The following is a 24,165-nucleotide window of genomic DNA, read 5'->3' on the forward strand; positions in this document are numbered from 1 at the left end:
TGCAGAGCAAGTCACCTCAGTGGGTTATGAGTGCAGAGCAAGTCAGATGAACCAGTTCACCTTGTAAGACTCAACCAGTCTTGATTTAAGCAAACTTTCAGTAGAGATAACAACGAAAAACACCTGCCAAGGACTTAGTAGAAATCAGTGTACCATTTTCAAACCCTTTTCACCCTAAACTTATCCTGTTCTTCTACTTTTCCACAAGAGTATGTATAAAAACACCATGGATGCACCCAATGGTACACATTGAAGTAGTCAAATTCAATATTAGGCCTTTCTTTCTTACATATTAATAAGTAGTCAATCCAATGGAAGTCATTCCAAATAAATGTTTATGACAGTTTTATTTTTAAAAGACCATATATATCAAAAAAAGATACTTCTTTTTTTATCCTGAAGCACCAAAATTCACAAGTCTGGTCATTTAATTATAAATATATTCTACACTACACACAGAGGGATAAATATTTTAAACATATCTGCATAGACAACATATATGTATTTTCAACACAATATTTCAAGTGCATTCTAATCAATGATTTACCATAAATAGAAGACAGACTGTTCTCCTTTCCTGATGCAGACAGGTGTGGTGAGCATTATAAAATACTGACTCAATGCACGTTTGTTTTGTTTTGACTGCACTGAAATCTATCTAGTAGTGAATATCCCCACTGCAAAGAGAGACTGACACTGAATTAGGAGCCATTTAAGTCTGAGAAATTAGTCTTCATCAGACCTGTGCACAGAACTAAGTTTCACATAACGAAGGCAACACGATTCAACTGCGCAAGGCTGTGTTTTAAATAAAATGGACAGAAGGCAACGTGCCCAAAACCTACAGTGTTCTGCTGCTACATGAAATGAAAAGATATTTAGCCAAATAATCTGCTGGCATATGCCCATGCACTTGGAGTCAAAGCAGTCATAGGAGTACAGAATCTGCTAACAATTATCCATATTCTCACACAGAAATGCATTGACATGAATCCACACACACAGAGGCTTATTCCTCATGCAGTTTCCAGATCACTCATCTTGTGGGTACAAAAAGATACATGCTCATATCTTATACAGTACATTTGAAGACTGAGCTACAAAAAGATTTCTGCATGTAAACGTATGGGAACATTTCCTCCGGGTGGAGAGGGACGTCAGGAGAATCTGATCTCACAGCCAGATCTGCAGCACCCACCCCGAGATAACCTCAGAGGCAGCTTCACAGCCAGCTGTTCTGAGCTCACAGAGAATTCAGGCAGCAAGCCAGAGCCAAGCCCAGATGCTGCTATTGGGAACTTTCCAAAGCTTTACATCTGGATCCTGCTTCTGCCAAATGCCCCATCTGCCTGCAAGGTGATAAATTCCACCTCTCGGAGGACAAGAAGCAAGAGAACACAGCAGGGAAGGAGAGCACCAACAGCATCAAATCAATACAGGGGATAGTTAACATTTGGTTAGAATTTAATAAAGTATTTTCTCAATATTCTCCTGCTCCACATTCCTGCATCAGCTTTCCACAGAATGCCCAAAGTCCTGCTTTTCCATCATTTTCAGCTACTGGAACACTTCATATCCAGGAGACCTAAAACAACAAGCCATATGCCAAATGTGCAAGGGCAATACAAATGGTTTGTGGGGGGATTTTTTTCTTCCCCAAGATACGAAGAGATGGATCAGATAGGTCTGAAGAGTGCAAGGATTTAAAACACTCCAAACACAGAAGCATCAGTATGGCTCTGCCCAGAGGCAAGACTGTCCTTGGGAAGGGTTGTAGGTTTTAAAAGGCTGATCAGGAGGCATAATTAGTACTGTGAGAGTTAAAAACTTATCCCTTTATGCTCATGAACAGCAGGGAGGAAGAGAAAACTGCACAGGAAAAAAAAATATACTCCTGCTAGTGGGGCAACATATCTTATTTTTGCAGCTGAGGACAGTATCAGAACAGTCAAAAAAAAGAAGAATTCAGTCCAAAAGAAGTCACAAAGGATATTCTGTATCCAGAATTGTAAAGCAAGAAGAGATAAAAAATAAAAAAAGACAACAAACACTGTGGAAATGGTTTCATGTGCTTGAGGGTTTCTATTGCCCCCCCTTTTGGTACTTTCTCTTTTAAAACCAGCAGTAGCTGAAATCCCTCTGAATATCACAGAACTGTGAGCTCTTCTCTCACACCAAACTGCAGAAAGCTCAGCTTGGGGTGGGACCCTCCGTGAAAAGAACTTCTCTGAAAAAAAAATCCATAGCATTCTGTGGCTCAAAGCCTTTGTAACACCACTATTCTTAACAGCACTGGCTTGCACACTGCCCTAGAAAAGAGCAATTTTTCAATAGGGCTAAGCATTTGAGGAAAGCTTACACCACATCCTCACTTAAAACAGATTTAAGGGCCAAACTAGAAAACTACAGAGCTGTAGCACAGGCAAAGATCCTAAACTCAGTGATCAGGCAAAGAACAGAAAACTATTCAGGCAGGCTGCATAGCCTGGTCCAAGAGGACTTTTATAGGGGAGCTTACGTTCAGCAAAACTTTTGTGAGCGTAGCATTAAAAAGCTGTTGGGACTCAAGCTAGAAATTCAAAGTACTGGAAATAAAAGGTCCAGGAATGCTTTTTAGACCATAGTGTATAATGCTAGTATATAAAGATTAATAAGTACAGCAATGATGGCACAATTCATGGAGAGGAAACAAGCTCAGTGCTACACCTAAGTTCAGTGATTAGCAATAGATGGGTTCTACTTGGAAAGAGGAAGAAGTGAATTAAATTGCAATGTGGTTTTGTACAGGACCCAAATAATAAATATATAACAGCACTGTGCAGGAAGCAATTGAGCTTACTTCGTACCTATACATTCATAGTTGGCCAAAGACTTAATAAAACCTGGAGAAATAACAGGAAAAAAACTTCAACATTTTAAAGACAAAAAAGTAATTTGCAAGCCAATGACTTACACATAGTTATATTTTAACATTAAATATAACATAGAACATAATGCTGCTTAGAGGTCTATCAAGCTGGTAACCTTGTACAAAGTACCATGTAAACAGAATAAATTTCACCCCCCACTTCAAAGGCTTTATAAAATAAAAAGTACATGATGTAGTGGGTTTGACATTTCAAGAAGATAAAAACCTAATGGCAAACATGCTAAAGAATCCACAAGGAAAGCAGTCCAGAGAACAAAGACAAACAAAAATTGGAAACCAAACAAGGGTCTGGCAGTGAGAAGCCACAGAATCAACCGAGATTGACAACAAGCAACCCAAAGAAATCTCCTCAGAAGGCCTTAAAAAAAAGGTAAAAAAGGTTCTAAAGACAAGAGCTAGAACATACAAGAAGATCCAGGTATGCATACACATACACGTTTATATTGATATATATAGAGTGACAAAGGGATGAGACTTTCCTGGACCTGAAGCAGAGCTGGGAGCTCACAGAGGCTGTAGTTGAGGACAGTGAAGAGAACAGAAGAATAGAACTGGACTTTGAGCACCAATTTGTGGCTTTTATTGTTGCTTTTTATTATTTAGTACAGCTACATTCCTTTTGGTTTGAGGAACTAATATAGGAGATTTGGGGTCCTTTTAGGTCTAGAGTGACCTGCACTATTTTCCAGTGTTGAAAGCCAGAGATTTATGTATATTAGTGAAAAGTCAGAATCTTTTATGACAAGGCAAGAACAGAGCATGTTGCCAAAAGAGCAGAGCCTCTTACTGGCAGGAATGGGACATTTCTGCAAAGGACTGGGCACATTTTGATTTAACAGAAGAGCAATGCTGCATTTCTGTCTATCAGCCAGTGTAAGATTAATGCCTTCTGATGTGAAACTACTGCACACCAGAGAGAGCTGACTGACAGAAGCATTAACTAATGTTTGTAACATGATGGTTTTACAATCACTGCCCTCATATCTTTTTAACTAAGTGCTCCTATAAAGCAGGAGGCGACACCACATGTCACTTTAATAAATCTCTAGAAGCTAAATTCAAAATCTAGCTGTTTGTGCATAGAGAAATACATATGTGTGCATGTGCACATATATGTCCATTCCATGATATTTCTTTTAAGCTTAGTACCTATAATTACTGGTACAGAATTGCACAAGCTGAGCAGAATTGTTTGTTTTTAAAGGAAAAAGATTCCAGCATTGTTGAATTAGGGTATTTCTAAATTTTAGGGAGAATATTTTTGGCCCTAAATGTATTCCTCTGAAAACTCTAGTTTATTTATGTCATTTTCTATCAGGGCACATTAAGTTGGCACAAAAATCCTATCTCATTGCCAACCAAGTAGTCAAGTGGATTTACAGCAAATTTCAATGTGGCTTACAAGGGGGAAGCCCAAATTCCAGCTTTGACTTTACTGCAAAACTGATATTGAGCAATTTTAGTTAGAGATGAAAGAAAAAGTGTTTGTAGACTCAGGCTTCATTCTAAGAAAAAGTAAAACAAAGAACAGAATTAGTATTCTGAAGCCTGTGGTTAACTCTACTGAGCTGGAGACTTCTCATTTATCCATTGCTGGCTTGTGAAATTTAAGACATGTCCCCAGCTTCAGTAGGACTAAAATCAAAACTATTTCTACTTTTCCTCATCACTAATGCAGATTAATTCATTAAGAACTAAGCAAAGACCATCAATCAAGCTTCCAGGTAATCAATAATAAAGTCCTATAGGTTCAGACTGACCCATCTCTATTTTAACTGGGAAGCAATTAGCCAGTGGAGTGTTATTAGAGTTTATTGGACCAATTCCAATAGAGATGTAATGAATGGAATTAAACAGATTTCATTAACACCTGCAGATATATTGAAATACATACAGAACATGCTTGGTGAGAAAGCAACAAGAAATATGAAATATGATCCCAACCTGAATTGTCTCTTCAAACTGCTCTTCAGAAAAAGACAGCCCAGCTCTATTGACTAAGTCTCTGTGTTTCAGCCAGATTATTTTTTTTAGTTACTTTCTCATTCCCATCCAGTTGTCCTCTTCTTTTGCTTGGACATGAATAATAAAGGAGGGTTAAAAAATAAAAATAGAAAAGGATCATTTGACAGCAATACATTCATTCTTCTTTAACTCCAAACACTGACAACTCCAGCAGCTACCTCATATCTCCAGGTTCCAGCAGACTACTGGAAGGATTGATAACCAGTCTGCAAATAATTTCTATGTCTGTGAACACACTAAATACAGATTGTTTGTCTTCTATGCTAAAGAATCTCTGTATTACCATCCTGCTTCTCCTTAAGACATTTCTATCGCTGCTTTTATGTTTCACTTAGGGTAGGGAGAAAAAAATTAAAAGATCTGTTAATCTTTTCTTGGCAGGTAGAGTTTAGAAGTGCAGTGGAGCAGGTAACGAGTTTGACCTTGTGGGAGTGGTGGGGCCCTCAGGGTACCCTGCTCTCGTGCTCTCTTCCTTTCTTTGGGACCCTGCAAGCAATGGACAGAGGCTTATGAGAAGATGAAAAGATTCCTTTTCAGTTGCTGTTGAAATTAACTGATCAGACTGCCATCTGTAGGGTCCTGCTCTTCCTTTTCTTGTATTCTCCCTGCTGTGGGAATGAAACTGCAAAGAGAACAAAAGTGCCACTCAATTCAGCTAAAAGGAGTTCTCTGAAATGGCAAGCTGTTAATGTACATACTAAAGATCATCTCCCATTGTGCTTGTCAACCAGTTTGCTCATCATTTAAGCTAACACTATCTCTTTGCTTTATCTTGAAAGTCCATGAGTTGCCATGACAAGTCTGGAAAAAAAAATCTTAAATGTTTCTTCAGATAATTGATGAGATGTTAAGCTTGGGTTAATAAAGGCTAAGTATCAATTCCTGTCCATTTCAGCAAGGTAGGGATATTTCAGAAAAGAACTCTGCAGACTTCACACAAAACCCAACTACAAAGGAAGAGCTAAGGAAGTCTCCAGAAGTTTGCATCAGGGATACTCTCATTAGGGAGCAGTGCCTGGGATGCTACAGAGCAGGAGAAAAACCTAAGGACAACATTCCCAAATACCTCATTTTGATAGTAGGATCAAGCCCCAACTGATATATCCACTGCAGAACAGAGTTATACAAGAGGGACAGACTCGTTTTCCAGGACAAAGAAGAAGCAGACAAACATAACAGGTGAAGACTTTACTTCAAAACTGTTCAGTGTTCTGCATAAGGGTTATAATTTTTAGGTGCAGCTCCTGAAAGGACAGAGTTCTGACCTTGTGTTAGGCTTTGCAGACAAAACTCAGCACATTATCAGCCTTCATAGTTAACTGTTTGCATTGGGAGACTTTTGGTTAAGTCAGCAGCGACTCAAGGATATTCTTAAAATGGACAAGTAGTTTCAGGGTGGAATAAGTGTGATTTTCTGAAGGAAAAGGGCTAGAGGCAAGAAGAAACAAGAGTTAAAAACAGCTGATGAGCTAAATCTCCATGGAGAAAAAACTATTACTACAATTTTTTTTTTTTCTTTAAATCTGAAGATCACCATTAGAAATTAATGCTTGCCATGCAAAGGTGCAATGCAGTATAAATTTGGTGAAGACTATGGTTAGATCAATATTCCTTTAGCTTGTAAAAAGGTGTCATGACCTAAAAAGCCCTAAAATACCTGCTGACAATAAAGCAAAGTACATTTGCAAACTCTCAGGTTACATTATCTAGTACCTGATGCAAAAATGTTTATAAGAGCTCTCTACAATGTTTGGGAATTTCTGCTATATTTATGTAAAATTTGGGAGTTGAACTACAGTACTTGAACACAATGTACATTGTTTGTGCAAGCACCTTTCGAGCTGAGGGAATTTTAGGACACTGAAAATTCTTTGTGCTTCCTGTTCATATGTGCATACACTGAATTGCCTGTAAATCAGATGCTTTGAAAGTGCTGGGACTCCTTTGTAGCTAAGGCAGAAATGTTCTAGTAAGAGCTTCTAGCTTTTTAGAGAATACTTTAAATTATCTCTTCTCTCTTTCATCAAGATCATTAATTGCATGTGTATTTGCAGTGCTATCTGAGACAGGTGTCACATATCTTTGCCCAACTCATTTGATTAATTGCCTCCAAAGCCTGCCTCTGGCTAAGGGGTATGCCACCTTTTGCTACAATCCCTGCCAGTCACCAGCAATTTATTTGTCACATGTACATACACAGCCCTGGCTAAGAACAGTAAGAACTCATGTTACCATGCCCATCTCATTCAATTAATTGCTTCAGTGGCAAGCCCCTGGCCAGGACAAATTTGGGTAACTGTAGTGTTAAATCATCCATACAAACATTTTCCACATCTATACTAAATCCATTTACTGGATTCACTACTTGCCCATTTTCTGTCACCATTTCCCCCAGTCCTTGCCACTCATTTGAAGGTTAAATATCACATGCACAATCTCAGCTCCAGCTGTTGATCTTGACTCTGCCTGCCCTTTGCTCCGTGTTCTGGAGTCAGAACACACAGGTGAGGTGTTGTTTCTCTCAAATCCAAATATATATTATTATGTAGAAAGTGCCATCATTTAGAAGGCAGGTGGTGTAAAATTCACATAATGTCATGTTTGTATTTTGTGCAATTTACCCATACCCCTTGTTGTTTCACAGTGCCCAGAGAGCTGCAGTTTATACCAGGTGTGCAATGACCAGGAACTTACACACCCTGAGGAGGAAATAACAGTCAGAATGGGGAATTCCAGAATGCCCAGCTCAATAAACAGCACATGTCATTCGGGCCAACAAAAGTGTTAGATCAGGGTACACACATCCATAGATTTTGATGGAGAGGATCCACATTTTAACTGCAGTTGGGACCAAAGCCTGTACAGTGTGAGTCAGACACAGGCATGAGGAAAAGGAGGGAATACAGTGCTGCAAGTTCCCAAACACAGAAAATACCAGATGAGATCCCTTCAGCAGAGCCCAGACTTCACAAAAATCAGTGGAGGATATGCAGCTGTCATTACCTACAGCAGTACTTCATCTTAGTCTGGCACTCATGGCTGATTGTACAAAGTCATAATTACAACTGGTACACATTACTTCTAATTTCTTTGTAATAATGATTAATCACTAAACTCTTCCTCCCTCAAAAGTTACCCAGTAATGAAAAAGCATCATGAAAACAGCATTATAAACATGTCTGATAAACAATGCAGCCTGACTTCTGGTCATTTTATCATGGTTTAAAACCCCACCAGCAGCCAAACACCACACTCAATCCCCCAGCAGTAGGACTGGGAGAGAACTGGAAGGGTAAAAGCCAGAAAATTCATGGGTTGAGACAGTTTAAAAGGGAGAGCAAAAACCACACACAAAGCAAAGCAAAACAAGGAATGAACTCACTGCTTCTCATGGGCAGGCAGGAGTTCATCACATGTATCAGTGACTTGGGAAGACAAACACCATCACTCCAACATCTCCTCTTCCTCCTTCTTCCCCCCACTCTATATATTGAGCAGGAATATCCTGCTATATATCTATATACATCGCCTGGAATATCCCTTTGGTCAGCTGGGGTCACCTGTCCTGGCTGTGCCTCCTCCTCACCTCTCAAAGTCCCCATTTCCTTGCCAGCATGGCAGTGTGGAAAGGAGAAAAGGGCTCAGCTCTGCGTAAGCCCTGCTCAGCAGGAGCAAAAGCACTTCTGTTATCACCATCACTGTGTTCAGCACAAATCCAAAACACAGCTCCAAAGTCACTGGGAAGAAAAATAACCCTACTCCAGCCAACAGCAGCATAATATTATTTAACTTCAATCTCTACAATAAAAGTGAGTGAAAACCATCTGAAGTATTAGAGAAAGTAATTTATGGGGGCAGAAAGTAAAAATTCAGAAAAGAAACAATACTGGAAAAATCTTGCTGTTCTGGCATGGGTGAGCTGGTTCTGACAAACAGGCACCTGCTGCTGCTGACCCATTCACATGCCACAGTCACACTCTGCATCTGTTCAGTCATGAAAGCACAAATCCTACCCTCAGACTGAATCTGGAAGAAGCTACATGACAAGCAGTTATCCTCCAGGTTCACAAAATTACACAAAAGGTCACATCTACCCTGGCCATTCTTCATTTAAGTGTCACCCACACAGCCATGTGTTCACAGGAGATTTATACACCAGTTAAGCAGCTGCTGTTCATTCTGGATGCAGGACCATGCTCAGACCAGCTACTGCAGTACAGCTGCATGCATTGGGAATGATAGTATGATTTCTCTGGATATTGTCCACATTTATGGAGCCTTATTTATTGATCCAGCAAAGGTTTCTGATACAGCTGACCGCACATTTTTGTTACAGCAATTTAAGCGTGACACAGATTTTACTGTGGCTTGGTTTAGCAGCAATATAATTGGTCACTGGGTATTATGGGGGAGCTGGCACTGCAACAGCTCTGCTGTGTCCCTGCAACAAAGGAAGGACATTCCATTCCCCCAGACTGTTGGCCCAGCACCTTCCCCAAGTATGGCACATCCACTCTCCACAACCTACAGGAGTCCACTGAAAAGTCTGTGACAAACACTCAGTTTTCTTTTTCAATGGAACCTGTCCATATCTGGCAGCCTGGATAGATCAAGAGACAACAATTTTCAATACCCTCTCTGCTCCTCAGAAGAGCAACATCAGAACTCAGAAGCTTCAACATCACCTTCCAGGCTTTCCCCAAATTCTGCAATTTAGTAATCTTTTCTTTAACCCTTATCGTAGCAGATGTCTAATTCTTGGGCTTGCAGAAGGATGTGTAAAATCCCTTACAAGCTGCAGTAAGTGATTTCACGTCAGCTGAGAGCAGTTTATTTTAATATGTATGCTGTTTCCAAAAAGTACAAATGCAAAGGTAAATAGTTAATTCTGTGAAAATAAGTGCTTCCTGCTTTATTTACTGTGCTTCTCATGAACCTCAGAAAGCACAGAAATACACAGGAGAACCTCAGCTACAGGAAGTCTGCATGGTGGGACAGGAGTTTGTAGGAAACGGGGCAGTTCTGGTCTCAGAGGTCTGGCAGGATGAAGACAGAGGGGAGAAGCCACAGCAGGACCAGTACAACTCCAGCATCCAGAGAAGCAAGCAAGCCACCATTGCTGGCATCATCAAACACCACAAGTCTGACTAAAGAACAGGGTTTGAACCCGCTACTCAGCCTGGAAATGGAAGGGAAGAGCAGGAGCAAATCCAGGAATGCCCCTGGGCAGGCCCTTTAGCCACAAGGCACAGCAAGCAACAGCAGCCCTTGATTTTCCTCAGAATTCAGTTCAACTTCTGAAAAATTATTGTAATCAGCTCTTTCATTTCAGGGGTTGATCATCTGCCAGAGCTAACAAAGAATTTGTTTTCCTCCCAGTTGAGCAGATGCACTTGAGTTCTTTAGGTTTCTCCACCTCCAGCCCTAAAGCATCAGAGCACTCATGTGCTCCTGGGTGCTGCAGGCACAGGGGGGAGGCATATCCTGGCTTTTCTGCCTGTGACACATCTGCTTTTTCCAAAGGCTAAACACTTCAGCCTGACTAAAAGCACTGGGTTAACAGTGCAGGCATCTGTGAGGGGTAATTATCTCTGTTATACAAAATTTACTTAATATTTAAAATGATGGTGTGTTCTCATGTCACCTTTAACCCTATGATGAAAGTATCTTAAATACACATAGCTGATTCCTCTTGATGTTCAGCAGGAAATACCACAATCTCTAAACTAAGCAATTAATTTACTTTTTCTTACAGGATATAAAATAAATTGAACTTCAAATGATGTACAGCACCTAAGGCAATGAGGTCCATAATCTTTCTCAAAATTCCTTAGCAGAAGCAATGAATTGTGCAAAGAGCCAATCACTGGAGGGAGAAAGGCAGAAAACATTCTTCCACAAAGCCAAGGGTACAGGGAGATGGTTTCTCTTATCCCAGTGGATCCTGGCATGCACAGCAAGGTCCTTGAGAGAACTTCAGACACATATGCAATATTTAAGTGTTACAATATGAGCACACACAGCCAGGAGCTCTCACAGCCTCACAGGTGTTGTTTGCCCCATGGAAATAGCTGCTTAAATCCCCTCATACCCTGAAGGAAACTGTAGTATTTCCACTCTATAGTATCCTTTCCTTCTATTCCAGCTTCTCTCAGGTGATATTTCCATATCTTATGTGAAACAGCAAAGTTGATCTCTCTTTGACATTCTGATTAAAGGTACTGGAGTGCATTCCCTGTACACTTACACACAAAATGGCTTAGGTCCCATTCCAAATTATATGCACTTACTGAAATGGGATCCAAAAATGGATAGAACTTGAGATCACACATTTATATTAATTTTAATGTTCTCAAGATTAGTCAGAATTTTTTAAGCAAATCATTCATTTACTTGAATCTCTGTTTCACATTAGAGAGGATAGTTGTACTGAGATTTTAAATCAATTTTGGAGTCCTTTTCTACTGAGGATTAAGCTTGATGATTAAAGGGACTTCATGTTAATTTCAATAAAATTTTGCTTCCCCTTTCATTTACTATTTCATCAATTCAGTAAGAGAATTTTGCAGTCCCAGAGCTCATCTCTTGAGGTCTAACACAACAGTTTCTTGGTAGGCTGTTCTTTCTCCCTCTCCCACTGATTGTGATAGAGCCTAACAATGGTCTCTCTCCTCTTTGACACTGACCTGCTGGAAGACTCCTAATGTTCTCCTCACACCCCACTGTTCTCACAAAATGTATTTTGACAAAAGATCAAAAAGGTGAATGACCAGCACATCCCTGTGCCTGCTCTGGGTTACCCCCACAGGTTGTAAAGAGAACAAATACAAATCAGTCTGTGTGCAAAAAGCCGAGTAACTCACAGGCAGCACTCCTGGTGACCTTAGAAAGCTTCCCTCTCAATTATGAAAATCCCAGAAACCACTAAACAACATGAGGCCAACAAACCTACAGAAAATTTCAGCTCCATCTGCAGTCTGTGTTATGGAAACCCCAAAAGCCCCAGACTAAAAACCACAAAAGAAAAGGCTCCAGGTTCATCAAACCCATTCTGTATCCCAAGGCAGGAACATGCCTAGCTGTTCCCCTGAAGTATTTGCCTGTCCAACAACTCTGCCCTGTCTGTCCAGGTCTGCAGAGCTGAAAAAGAGCCACACTGGCATCATCAGGAGTTCCCTGGGAAGGAACAGCTCTCCAGCACAGACATCCCCAGCACTCCACCCCAGGGGGCATAGGCTCAAATGGGACCTCTGTTCCATATTGTTATGCAACGAATCTAAACAAAATCAAAACAAGCAGTCATTGCTTTTGACAGAATATAAACTTTTTTTTTCCTCTGCATTGTGGAAATAGTAATTTTCCACCAATTTCCTTAAAGATTGGATTTTTCTAATTGTAAGAGAAATATTCACAACCACCTAAAATTTCATTTTATTTTCCCCACTAAGAAAAATGATCCTTTCAATAAACCCTGATGGATTTTCAAATTCCAAAGTCCTCATCACCCTAAGTTCCTTTTATTCCAAGTACACCTACCAAGTCCATAAAATACTGTCCAATTCCAAACCTGATATCAGCTTTGCAGACAAAGTACTCAAGGTCAACCCAGATGTCAAATAGCTCAATAAATGGTGAGGCTAGAAAACACTCTCAGCTGCATGACCACCTCCACAGCACCTTGCTCCTGTGCCATCTTATCCCTCTCAGCTCTGTACTTGTATTAAGAAAAGCTACATAACTGACACCACCTACATACTGTCCGTGCCTATTTTTAACACTTCAAATCAGTTGCAAGTCTCTCCCTTATCCCTTTTTAAAGTAAACCTATCAAAGAAGTAAGTCCTTCTCTCTAAAGAACATGGATATTTTTTTCCTCCCAGGAGACAGGATAAATTTAAGACCCAACACCTAATGACTGAGCAGAGATGGAAGAAGGAAATGCTCAGCAGTGAAAAGGGAAGAATTTCCACTTTTTATTCAGAAAAGCATACCATTTCCTTCTTCCCTAAGTGTTCCAAATAAAAGGATGCCTAGAAAAGAGATTTGAAATAATTTTTAAGGGGTTTTATTCTCCACTGAGCCCTGTGCATTTGGACTCCTAACAGCACTACAGAAAGGTTACAGTGGATTCCAGTCATTCATTCTTCACCAAACGTGTTTTAAATTCACCAAACAGGAGTGGTTTGCTCTTCCTGCTTCCAATGGAAATTACCAAGCAACATCTCCAATGCTTTTCCTCATAGGTTGAGGATGGGTTTTGCCATTGTAAATAGGTTTTTTAGGTCTACTACGTCAGATCGTGGATCTCTTAACAAATGTTTGTGCCAACCTTTCTCCCAAAGTGTGGTTTTACTGCTATCTCAAACAAGACCACCTGGGCCTGTGCCTTGTTATTCCTCAGACTTTATCCAAGACTTTCTCACCTCTCACTTCTCCTGCCAAGGGAGCAGCTCCCTCAAGGCTGCCCAGAGCAGCTGTGTCTATCCCAGCCCTGGCAGCGTTCAAGGCCAGGCTGGTTGGGGCTTTGAGGAAGCTTCCCTATGGAAAATCTGCCCTGCCCATGGCAGGGGCTTGGAAGTAAAAGATCTTTTAGGCATCTCTCAACTCAAACCATTTTGTAATTCCTCATCCTCACTGACAAACAGGCAGAAGCCCCCAAGCATGAACAACCTCAGTGTGCCCCTACAAAATTCTTCTCCTTAGAATTAAATCTCAAATGTGCTGTGCTAATCTGCTACTTAGTCCTACTCTCAGTTTCCCTCTCAGGCTACAAAAAAGGTACAGAAGCTGTGTTGCCCTGTCCTTTAGATAAGAAATGATTTTTGTATTGCTTTCAGCAGTTTGATTAACACAGCTACTGCTCAGTACAGACTCCAGAGCTCCTTTTGGGAGACATTTAGGCAAAAGGTTTGATTGAGAAAGTCACAAGAATCAGCCTGGGTTTAAGAAAGTAGTTTAACAAACCAGTGTCACTATTAAATGCACAGAAGCTTATGGCTTCCTTGCAGCTGTGAATGCAGAGCTGTTAGAGACCATCTTTATTATAACAAATATATAGAAATCCTTTGTGTTCATCTAGGGTTTTGAGCTGAGCCCAGGCTGCAGCCAGCAGTATCTATTTCATGGTACAGAGTTCTCAAGATGCCTCTGAAGCTTTTATCAGATACTTCAGCTCACAGGTATTGAGCACAGGTGACAAAACACAAGAGTGCTTCCACCTCTGTCTGCACTCCACGATGGAAGAAAACAGGTTCTCTGCTCTGTGCCACTGCTGCCATCCAGAGCCAGGATGAATGGTGGTTTTTTTGGGAGTCTGACTCCAGCAGGAGGATTTCTGCTAGAATTTCATTCTGCAGCATTGCTATGTTTTATTTGCTGCATTTGCAATGCCATCCTTCTTCCCCTTTAAACAAATTGACTGTTAGAGCACATCACAGAGTGAAAACAGCTCTAAGAGTGCTGGCACTTCAAATGTTCTGCTGGAGTATAGGAAATTTGTATCTTTTGATGGAACAAAGTCAGTGGCTTTACTTTGCTGTCGCATTTTGTTAAGCCTGTGTCCAGTTTCATTTACATGGCTGTTAACATCCCTTTCTCCTTGCTTAGAAACACTGAGGCCAATAACACAGAGCTCACACTGGAAATGGAAAATGGAAATACAAGAATGCATCTCTCTATTTATACACTCACAGGCATAATGTCAGAGCCAGGGGCACCAAGAAGAAAAATACCTGTGCATCTTATCTATGACAGCCAGGTAAATCTCAAATTCCTGAATGAATTTGATGTCTAAAATATGCATGCTTAGTTTTCTAATTAAACAAAACTGTATTTGCCATGTGCTGAGAGGTTTTTTTTCCTTGTTGTTCTTCAGACTGTTGTAGGGATGTGGAAAAGGGGAGGCATGCATCCTGCATCTTACTGCTAGAAGCTTTTACATGAGTCTGTCCACTACATTGTGTTCTCTTCTACTTTCCCAATTAAGACAGCTTCACAGCAAGCTCTTTAGCATAACATTTCCTGCCAGCTAATGCCAGAAATACACAGCATGTTACAGTTTTACATGTTGGATTTAGCTCCCAAAGGTTTCAGAGCTATACTTGTGACAAGGGTGGACACTGGTCTTGCATTTGTAAAGCTGTGCATGTAGTAAAGGATGGTCACCAAACAAACCAGCCCATTCAGGCTAACCCTGCACCAGGCAGAAAACGGGTAAGGGAAGGGCATGAGTAGATTTAAACACAACATAAAGGTCTTTCCATAAGTGATATGATGCACAAACATACAAGGTAACATGCAAGGGGTGCTGGAGTGCATATTCCAGGTGCTGTCATGGGTGTTACACAAACCCAGCAGCAGCACCTGACATCACCCAGGATGGTCCTCGGGAGCAGGAGCTCATTCCAGCTGCAGACTCTCAACAGCACTGTCCTGCATCAGCATCCCATTAAACGCACCAGGAGCATTTAAAGACATATTAATTATTAATAAATTGGGTAGAATTCAGCCTATAATGGCTTCAGAAAAGTGAAGCGGTTCTAAGCAGCATGAGGGCTGTTCTATCAAACTGCTGAATGCAGCAAAGGCATTCACTGACTTCCACAAAATGACTGCCTGTCTCAGTCAGTTCAGACTCATTTGACAGTGCTCTTGGTAGAATCAAATATTTCTAAATTTAGAAATTCAACAGGGAATCTCGTTCTGCCTGAAACTTGAGAACAATGGCATCTTCTAGACAAGTTACTACTAGCACTGCAATTCAAATTTTATTTCTTCTTATATTTCAGTACTAATAATTGTGAAAAATGCATCAGGCCAATTTAACAACAGACAAACCCATTTTTGGTATAATTTCCCAGGGCTTTGCCTTATGACACACTTAGTGAAACAAATCTTATGCTCTGAAGATGAATACTTAATTTGATTTTTTTAAACCATGTTATACCCTGTGTTCTACATAAGAAACAGGCAGGGCACGTGCCTTAATCAAAACCAACACCATTTCATTAAGACCCACTTTCCCTTTGAGAAGAAAGGTATTAGGCTGGGATTCAGCAGGTGGCACTGTTACACATAATTTAACACTTTTACAGGCTAGACATACTTTTTGATATGGAGATGGATTATGCCTTTGTTAGGTTTTCCAGAGAAGTTCCTTTCTGGGGAGCAGGGAAGAAAAAGGACAGGTCTTCCAAAGCGTAGGAGGCGCGCTCTCTCTCCACTTTAATCTCTCTCACAGGAGTCAGCAGTTGAAACAGAAGTCAAGGTGTACATTGGAAATGCTGGGAGACATGATGCATTTAAATTTGACACCATTTTTCTTTCAGGAACCAGGTGAACATTTAAATAATTCTCACATCACTTTGAAGAGAGCCATCATCCATATGACTCTGCTTTTAACAGGGAGTCAACTCACAAAAATTCCTGAGGTGCAAAACCTCTACATTGAGAATGCTCACAATATTTAGTGGCAGTTATATTAAAAAAAAAAAAATAAATTAGTACCTAATACTTTTTGTTACACTGGATGTTACTTTATTGTACTGAAATTGGTCCTCCCCTCTATGTGAGCACCCCAGGTTACCAGGGGTGGTATAACTGGGGTTACTAGGGGAAGAAATCTGGGTACAAAACTTCAACTTCACTCTCTTTTCCTGCTGTTTTTCTCTGGGTTAAGTGCAGCCCAGGTCCTTGGCTTGGTGCCCTCTATCATAACTATTCCCACCACTAGAAGCTCCCAGATGAGAGGCACTGACTTGTAGTTCCACACCAAGGAAGAGTTGAACATAGAGAAGCCTTCTAGCAGCCAGGAAAACAAATTTGCTGCTGTTTTGGCATTTCCATCGCTCTCCAGTCTACTACTTAAGAGCACCAACCACCTCCCAGCAATGTGCACTGCAATTATGAATTAGGCTTGGTGGCAGAAAGCTTTTCTCTAGGCTCCAGACTCATTTCCCTAGATGTCCCTCACTCACGCACTTCCTCTGTCACTCACTGGCCTGCTCCCTCTCCACTTCCCACAACACAGCAGGGTCCACCTCTGGCTGCCCATCAACTCTCCACAATAAGTTTTGAAAAGGGATTTCAGTTTCAAAGAATTGATTCTTTATCACCTTTGGCAGTACGGCAAGGAATGAGATTTTCAATTGCTGCCTTTTCCTGGACAGCCAATGATGGTAGCCAAAACCTTTGAATCAGATCTAGTGTTGTGGGGTTTTTTTCTTTTTTGTCTGGGTTTTTTTTATATCTACTTGCATGGAACTCCCCAAACACGAAACAAAGTAATTTTTTCTTGGTGATTTTTTGAGGGGTTTCTCTTTGTTGGGTTTTTTTAAAATCATATCATTTAAACCGATTTGTGCCAACATCAAAAGCTTTGAACTTTTATCTAGGTGGTTGAGCTGAGCAAATAACAGATATTGCTGCCTGAGCTTTGGGGAAAAAGCAAGGATGTGGAAGCATCAGGAAAGATTTATGAGAGAGGAGTTCAGTCTCTTTGGAGGCAAATCTATACTGGGATTACAACAGCTTTTAAAACAGATGTTTGAGCCAGGAAACCACAGGTGGGGAGAGTCAGATGGCATCTTAGAAGGACTAAAGGACTCTGGAGAGAAGATCTATAAGAGGCAGACTAGTATCCATTACAAACTCTGAAGCAAGCAGCCTTACTGGCAGATGACATGCAGGAAAAAATGGGGAAGATGTAAAAAAAGAAAATAAATTATCAGATTGTTCTATTCTATTTGTGAGCCTGTTTATTTCTTCACCAAGATGGTGGTCAAACACTGGGACAGGTGTCCAAGAAAGATGGTTGATGCCCCAAGCCTGTCAGTGCTTAAGGAGCATCTGGACAATAGCCTTAGGAAACATGCTTTAACTTTTGGTCAGACAAGTTATCCCTTGAGTGGGAATGATTTAAATATAATTTGTTCCTGGATACTAGACAAGGAGACTGTACTTCCAAAGACATGCTGCTGCTTTGAATTAGCATTTGCCTTTGAACTCATGTCCATTTGTAAAGTTAAGGCTTTGGCACCAAGAAGAGCATCAATGCTGTACAAAAGCTGCCTATTTGGGAATGAATTTTTCAGTGACCTTCACAGGACATGGCCAATTTCCATGCCTGCAAGTTATTCTGATAGGGAACTAATATATGCAATTTGAAGACAATGCTGAGGAAACCAGCAGAGACAAAACTCAGAGACCAGTATCAGATGGGCTCAAAGAGACTTTTAATATGGCAGGACACGCTGGGCTATTCTCTCTGTAAAACAATACCATCTGCCTTCCCCCTTTAAAAATTAAAATTCAAATAGAAGCATAATTCTGACTGTTTCAGCCTTTATCAAACTCAACTGTTCAGCACAGCATTAAATAGTATGAAATAAGGACTCTTGGAGGACTGTGCATACTGCATGAAAGCATTCATTAAGTCTAAGTTATGGTTACTTCTGCTGTCAAGTCAACAATGCACAATCAGTGGTGGCTAAAATTTTAGGCTGGTGTGTTAGACTAACAAATAGCTTTTGAGTCATATAAATTCTGTTTCCTGCTAATGAGGACAAATTATATGTCACCACAGAATTAATTTCTTTCTTCGCACTAAACAAAATAACAGGAAGAAACTTCTTACAGATACAACTTTGTAAAAACTTGCAATTTTTGCCAGAAGCAGCACTTCTGTTTTCTGCATAAGGGCATACAAAGAGGAGGCAAAAGGAAAAAACATTTGGGTTCAGAATTTTAAGAAAAAGAACAGAAAAAAAAATGGAAATAACACCTATACATGATTCTGCAAGTACCCCACACTGTCAAAAATATTTGGATTCACATGAAAATGAAGCATCTCTGAAGTTCAGGCTGTACTGAATCCAAACACAAACTTTATGACCAGGACCATCATTAGTTAGGATGGCATCCTACAGTATCACAGACCACCAACCTGAGCTACTAAATTTTATTGAACACTCTTCCAAAAGTTTACAGGCTGCTCCTTGCTGGTTTGCCAAATGCCAACTCAGAGTCAATCAAATCAGCACTACAAAACAACATCCCCAGCTCATTTCTATCTGACTGTATCAACACCATTTCCTATAAGCCCCTTGGCATAAAGCACAAAGCCTTACCATGGACCTATTGAATGGTTTGGATTGAAAGGGATCTTAGAGATCACTTATCTAGAAAACATTAGCTATAGGGTATTTAGAGTAGGATTTGGGAATAGCACCACTGGCCACGCCACCACAGATCACATTAAGAGCATGTAACCCCTCATGGAGGGCAAAGCTTAGGCCTCAGGGTCAAAACAGGAATTACAGAAGCATTCTACAGCTACTGTACTTCCTCAGGATCACTAAAACAAAAGATTAAATGTTTTGCAGTCCAGACCATGCAGCTGAATCAAGATAAAATGGCCCATAGCTCTGTAGAGCTCTACCCGTCCAGTCAGCAAAGAGCTGTATAGGAGCTACAAGGTGCACAAACTGAACTCATGTCAAAGAAAAGGACTGGTTTTTCCATATAAACATAGTAAAGCCTGCTATAGATGGTTCAGAAGAAAACACAAGTAAGACTCTAAACTTACCTTAACCTCATGTTGGACTGGAACAAAGAGGAAAGCTTGCACAAAACAGCCCAACACAAAGAGGCTCAAATTTCATCCCAAGGCACAAACAACCTGGGGGCATTTATTTGTTTAGTAATTGGTCCTCAGCCCAGGGGCTCCTGGGAATTGCAATTCAAGGTCATTTAATGACAAAACCTGGGCACCTGAGGGAATTACAGACTGTGAGTTCAAAGAATTGTGTATTTATACGCAACAGAAATCAGTAACCCCTTGATTATAAAGACTAAATCAAGTGTTTTCAGGTTAAAAGACCCAAGTCTTTGGGTCAGTGCAAGAGGTTAAATTTCTTCTATAAAGCCACATTAACAGCATCTCAGTTAAGGCAGTTGGGATAGAGTTATCCTAGGAAAATATTCCATAAACATTGATGTACTCATTGTTATATTTGATAGGAAGATCTAAAGCTTAAATATTTTGTATGAATTCTGCTAAGATTTTTAACTAAAAGAGATCCTTTTAACCAATTTTTCCATTTCTCCAGGAGTAAGCCTGGCAGTCACAACTGATCCCTGTTTCCTAGTACCTCACAAGGATGTCATCCCTTTCTTTTTAAACCAAATCCTTTCTAGCATTTCAGAAGACAGAAATAAAATCATCTGCTCCCAGTTTCAGCTATAATAGTTCTGAATAATTTATATGTAGGAAGAGAAGGAGAAGAGATGTACAGCATATGACTGATCATATTAGTGTAGAACAGCCTGATAAACTGTTTTCCAGAGGAATGTCAGTCTAGTTGCATCTTTATAAATAACACACTGAAAACTGAACAAGAAGCCACTTCCAAAATGTAAATATTTCCAATGAAATCGCTGCATGTAAGAGTAGCTTCCCCTATCTTATTGCATACTTTTTTTTTCCTTATAAAGGCAGATACTTATTTGACTATCAAAATTCCTATTAGATTAGGAGAGGGTGCACTGAGGTATAGACCTGAGAAGCAGGAATTCAGGGCTCATCTATCCATTAACTGTTCTTTCAGAGGCACTGATGGATGGAGGATCTTGCTGAAAGGCAAAAGGGAAGTTCTGTTCCCAGTTCTGCCAAGTGGCCCCAGACAAGGCACTTGTCCTGTTACAACACTATGGTCTTTGCAATATAGCAATAGACTTCTGTGACCTCTTTCCTTTAAGGTCCACAAGACATAAAAATTTGCAAAGTCTAATGAGATCAAAAAATAAAAGGAACCTTGGTGCTTGTTCTAATGTGAAAGAATTAGTGAATTGCCCAAATAATTAGCTGTAATTACATACTCCAGTTAGCAAAACACACAAACTCTCACAAACAAAACCCACAACTCTCAGTCCAATTGGTCTACTTCCATGTGCATTTGTAGGCTGGCATCCACATTAGAACTAGAATTTTCCAGTATATGCCAAATAAAGGCCTTACTAGGAGGTGAGTAGGTCCCTGGGTATGGGAATAGTCCTGTGCTCTTCCAGCACAGCCATACAGAATTAATGAAATGGAACATTCAGAATTTAACAGGCTCAGCAGATGATGCAAATTTCACCCTTTTTCTCTCCACAGTATTCCCTGATTGTATCATTAGCAGAACAGCTCCCACCAGGAAAGAAGAAAAAGTGGGTGTGAGTGAGAAAGACTTTATGTACTATACATAGACAGAAAAGTACACAGAAAGAAGCTCATGTGAAAAAAATAATTAGTCAAATGACTGAACCAAGACAAGGAGAACACAAGCAGAACCACTCCATAGGTTGCTGTGTGCCCCTCTGCTCCCTAAAAGGATCAATCATAATGGTGATTGCTGTGTAGATGGTAGGAACATATTTACATATTTAAAAATCCCTTTCTACCATTGGGTCAGACTCCTGAAAGGGGAAATAGCACAAGAGCCACTTGACCAATTCTGTGGAAGGTTAAAGCATTGCCTTTTAAATTTAGACCAAAGTTACTGCTCTTCCTTTTCTGGCTGTCTATTCTGAAGCTGCTTGCTGAGAAGTGACAGCTTCCCCACCTCATCCTGGGCCCTGCTTACAAAGTGGATTCTGGCAGGGAAAAAAGAGGTGTTCTGCTCCTGCTTGGCCAAGGCTGCTGTGTGCTGGTAACCCAGTACAGCCACAAAGCAGTGTCAGTGTCACAGCCTAGCCTGTCCCTCCTCAGCACACTGACCATGGAAAAGAGGGCAACATTCTGCTTTCTCTTCTAATAGAGAAAAACAAGTTAAACTCAATAAATCACCAGTAAAAGTGCTCATCAAATTGATTTTCAACTTTTGAGAGACATTTTACATCCAAGAAGGTATTTTCTAATCATCTCTGATACTTCTTATTTTCCAGACATCCTAGACACTGCTATGAGGAAACAGGTAATTGATTGAGGCCTCAAGATTTAATGTATTCACTGAACCTTGGTCTACTAACAGCTCATATTCATCTCAATAACAATTGAATAAGCAGGTCACACCATGCCACCAGGATAATTACAGACAGAATGTATGAGATTTTTAAAATCCACTAGTTTTTGTATGGCTTTAGTTTATATCAAGCATGAATGACAAGGAAGGTCCAAAAGGTTAAAGCAAATGTTTAGCACAAGAATCAGCTGTGATATTCTGTGATATTCAGAACTAAACCTGTTATGTTTAGGGAGGTAAAACACAGTTATTTTCACTTGGAAGATTGTTTTTTCAAAGGTTTTGGGTTTGGTTTTTTTCCCAAATAACATTTAGCCTTATTCACATCTGAACTTAAAGGCACTTCATTACAATTTATAGTGAAAACCAGAGTGCAAATATGCATTTAAAAGTATTTATAAAAGCAATCACTTCTACAGTCCACAATTTCCACACTTAAATTTGGATCTTATTTCTTCACATTTTGTTAGTTACACAGTAATTTCTGCTTATCCAAGAATGCCCTGCTCAGATGTAATATCGCGCTTTCAGCAAGGCCCTGCTTTTTACCCAATTTTTCACAGCTAAATTCACTGGAGTAGAAGAAGGTCAATAAGCAACTCTCTCAAGAGTCTTAATATATAATCCAATTATTTTATGCATTTTTTTAACTTGACAATGTGAAGGGTTGATAAATTGAGAGTTAGGCAGACACACTGGAAACAGATGTTGGAGGCAAACTCTTCTGGCTCCCTGGTCTCTGGGTCCTGGCCATCAGCCAGATTATGAGACTCCTGCTCATCCATACCAAGAACACTTCATTTAGAAAGCATTTACACCCAACTGCATCTCAAGGCTAATAACTCTCCAGGCTAACGTCAGCATTGGGTACCTACACAATTTTGCTGAATTGTGACCAGCACCAACTCTGCAGCAGCTCTTGTGGGGCTGCAGGTAAATGCTGACATTTCCACAGGGAGTTTTGGGAGTGTGCAGGTGGGAGAGATGATGCTACCAGGGCATTAGGATCAGAGACTTCTAATATGTCCAGGTACTCTTAGGTATCATGGAAAAATAATTAATCCCTGAAACAATGTTTAATATTGGAGATTTCAATGTAGGCAGGCAAAATAGTGCTTAGCAATGGGCCCGATGACAGAGATGTATCCTACAAGAATGTGAATGCTGCCAACAAAGAAGCTGGTAACTCCTCTTGGAATGACCAAGGAATGTGTCACTGGTGTGCTGATGTGGGAAGGCAGGTGTAGTAAGTGGGACAGTATGGGAGGGATTTGGAGACAGACTCAAGGACAGAAGTCACTTGTAATTGCCTCAGATTAGATGACAGCAATGGCTGTTCCCACCTGAGAACTATGCACATTCCCATGCCAGTGGAATAAGGGCTGTATAATAAGATGGGATCTATGGTGCTCTGACTGCCATAAAAAGTAAATAAGACTATTATAAATAATATCTCATAAATAATTATTATATACATAAAAATAGAGCAGCCAGGTTAATAACTGGGCAATTGGAAGTCTTTCAAATGACTGAAAGAAATTATCACTTTTAATTAAAAAATACATTTAATACTGGCAAATTATTTTCAGATAGGGAAATTTCAGGCCATTATGCTGCAACTTGCTGTTTGAAAGATTCAGGAGGCAAATGTGGTTAACTTGGTATCAATAGCCTGGCCCAGTTAATCAATGCCAAAGTAACTGAAGTGTTATTGCAATTACCATCATAACACTTAGGACTCCCAGTCAGGCATTACAATTTCTGTATATTAAAAAGACAGAACAGAAAGACAGTACCTGCTGTGAGCAGCTTACAGACTGGTTTGTCATGTGAGACAGCAGAAGAATGGATACAAACAAGCAGAAGAAAACACACCCTGGCAATGCATAAAGCTCACAGCACAATGCCCTGCAGAGACCCCCCAGGCTTGTTGCTACGTTCACACCAGAAAATAGCAACATGTAAATAGGTCCTACTGCTTGAGCACCTGCAACAGTCTACACTGTGCAGGCTGGACTGTGTTCTGGTCAGTAGAAGCCAAGGCTCCAGCAGAAGATAACAGCTCCCATTCCCTGCAGGAAGAGAGGGCCTCACTCACAAAGTGAAATTCATCTGAACTGCTGCCAGCAGTTCAAACTCAGCCCACCTCCCTTTGATACAAATGCTGCAATTGCTAGCACATGCCCTTGGCTGCCACCAGTAAATTAGTTG

The 24,165-nt window shown here is 40.3% G+C and overlaps 1 long non-coding RNA gene across 1 annotated transcript in view; it reads right to left on the minus strand.

Moving 5' to 3' along the window:
• The window catches only part of LOC135453285 (uncharacterized), a 142,774-nt gene extending 123,175 nt beyond the window's left edge, over positions 1-19,599 (minus strand). The window contains exon 1 of the long non-coding RNA XR_010441830.1: positions 19,539-19,599. This is a non-coding gene — a long non-coding RNA (uncharacterized LOC135453285). The remainder of the gene's footprint in view (positions 1-19,538) is intronic.
• Positions 19,600-24,165: the final 4,566 nt, after the last annotated feature.

The sequence above is a fragment of the Zonotrichia leucophrys genome, chromosome 12, assembly GCF_028769735.1.
Source record: "Zonotrichia leucophrys gambelii isolate GWCS_2022_RI chromosome 12, RI_Zleu_2.0, whole genome shotgun sequence".
NCBI lineage: Eukaryota > Metazoa > Chordata > Aves > Passeriformes > Passerellidae > Zonotrichia > Zonotrichia leucophrys.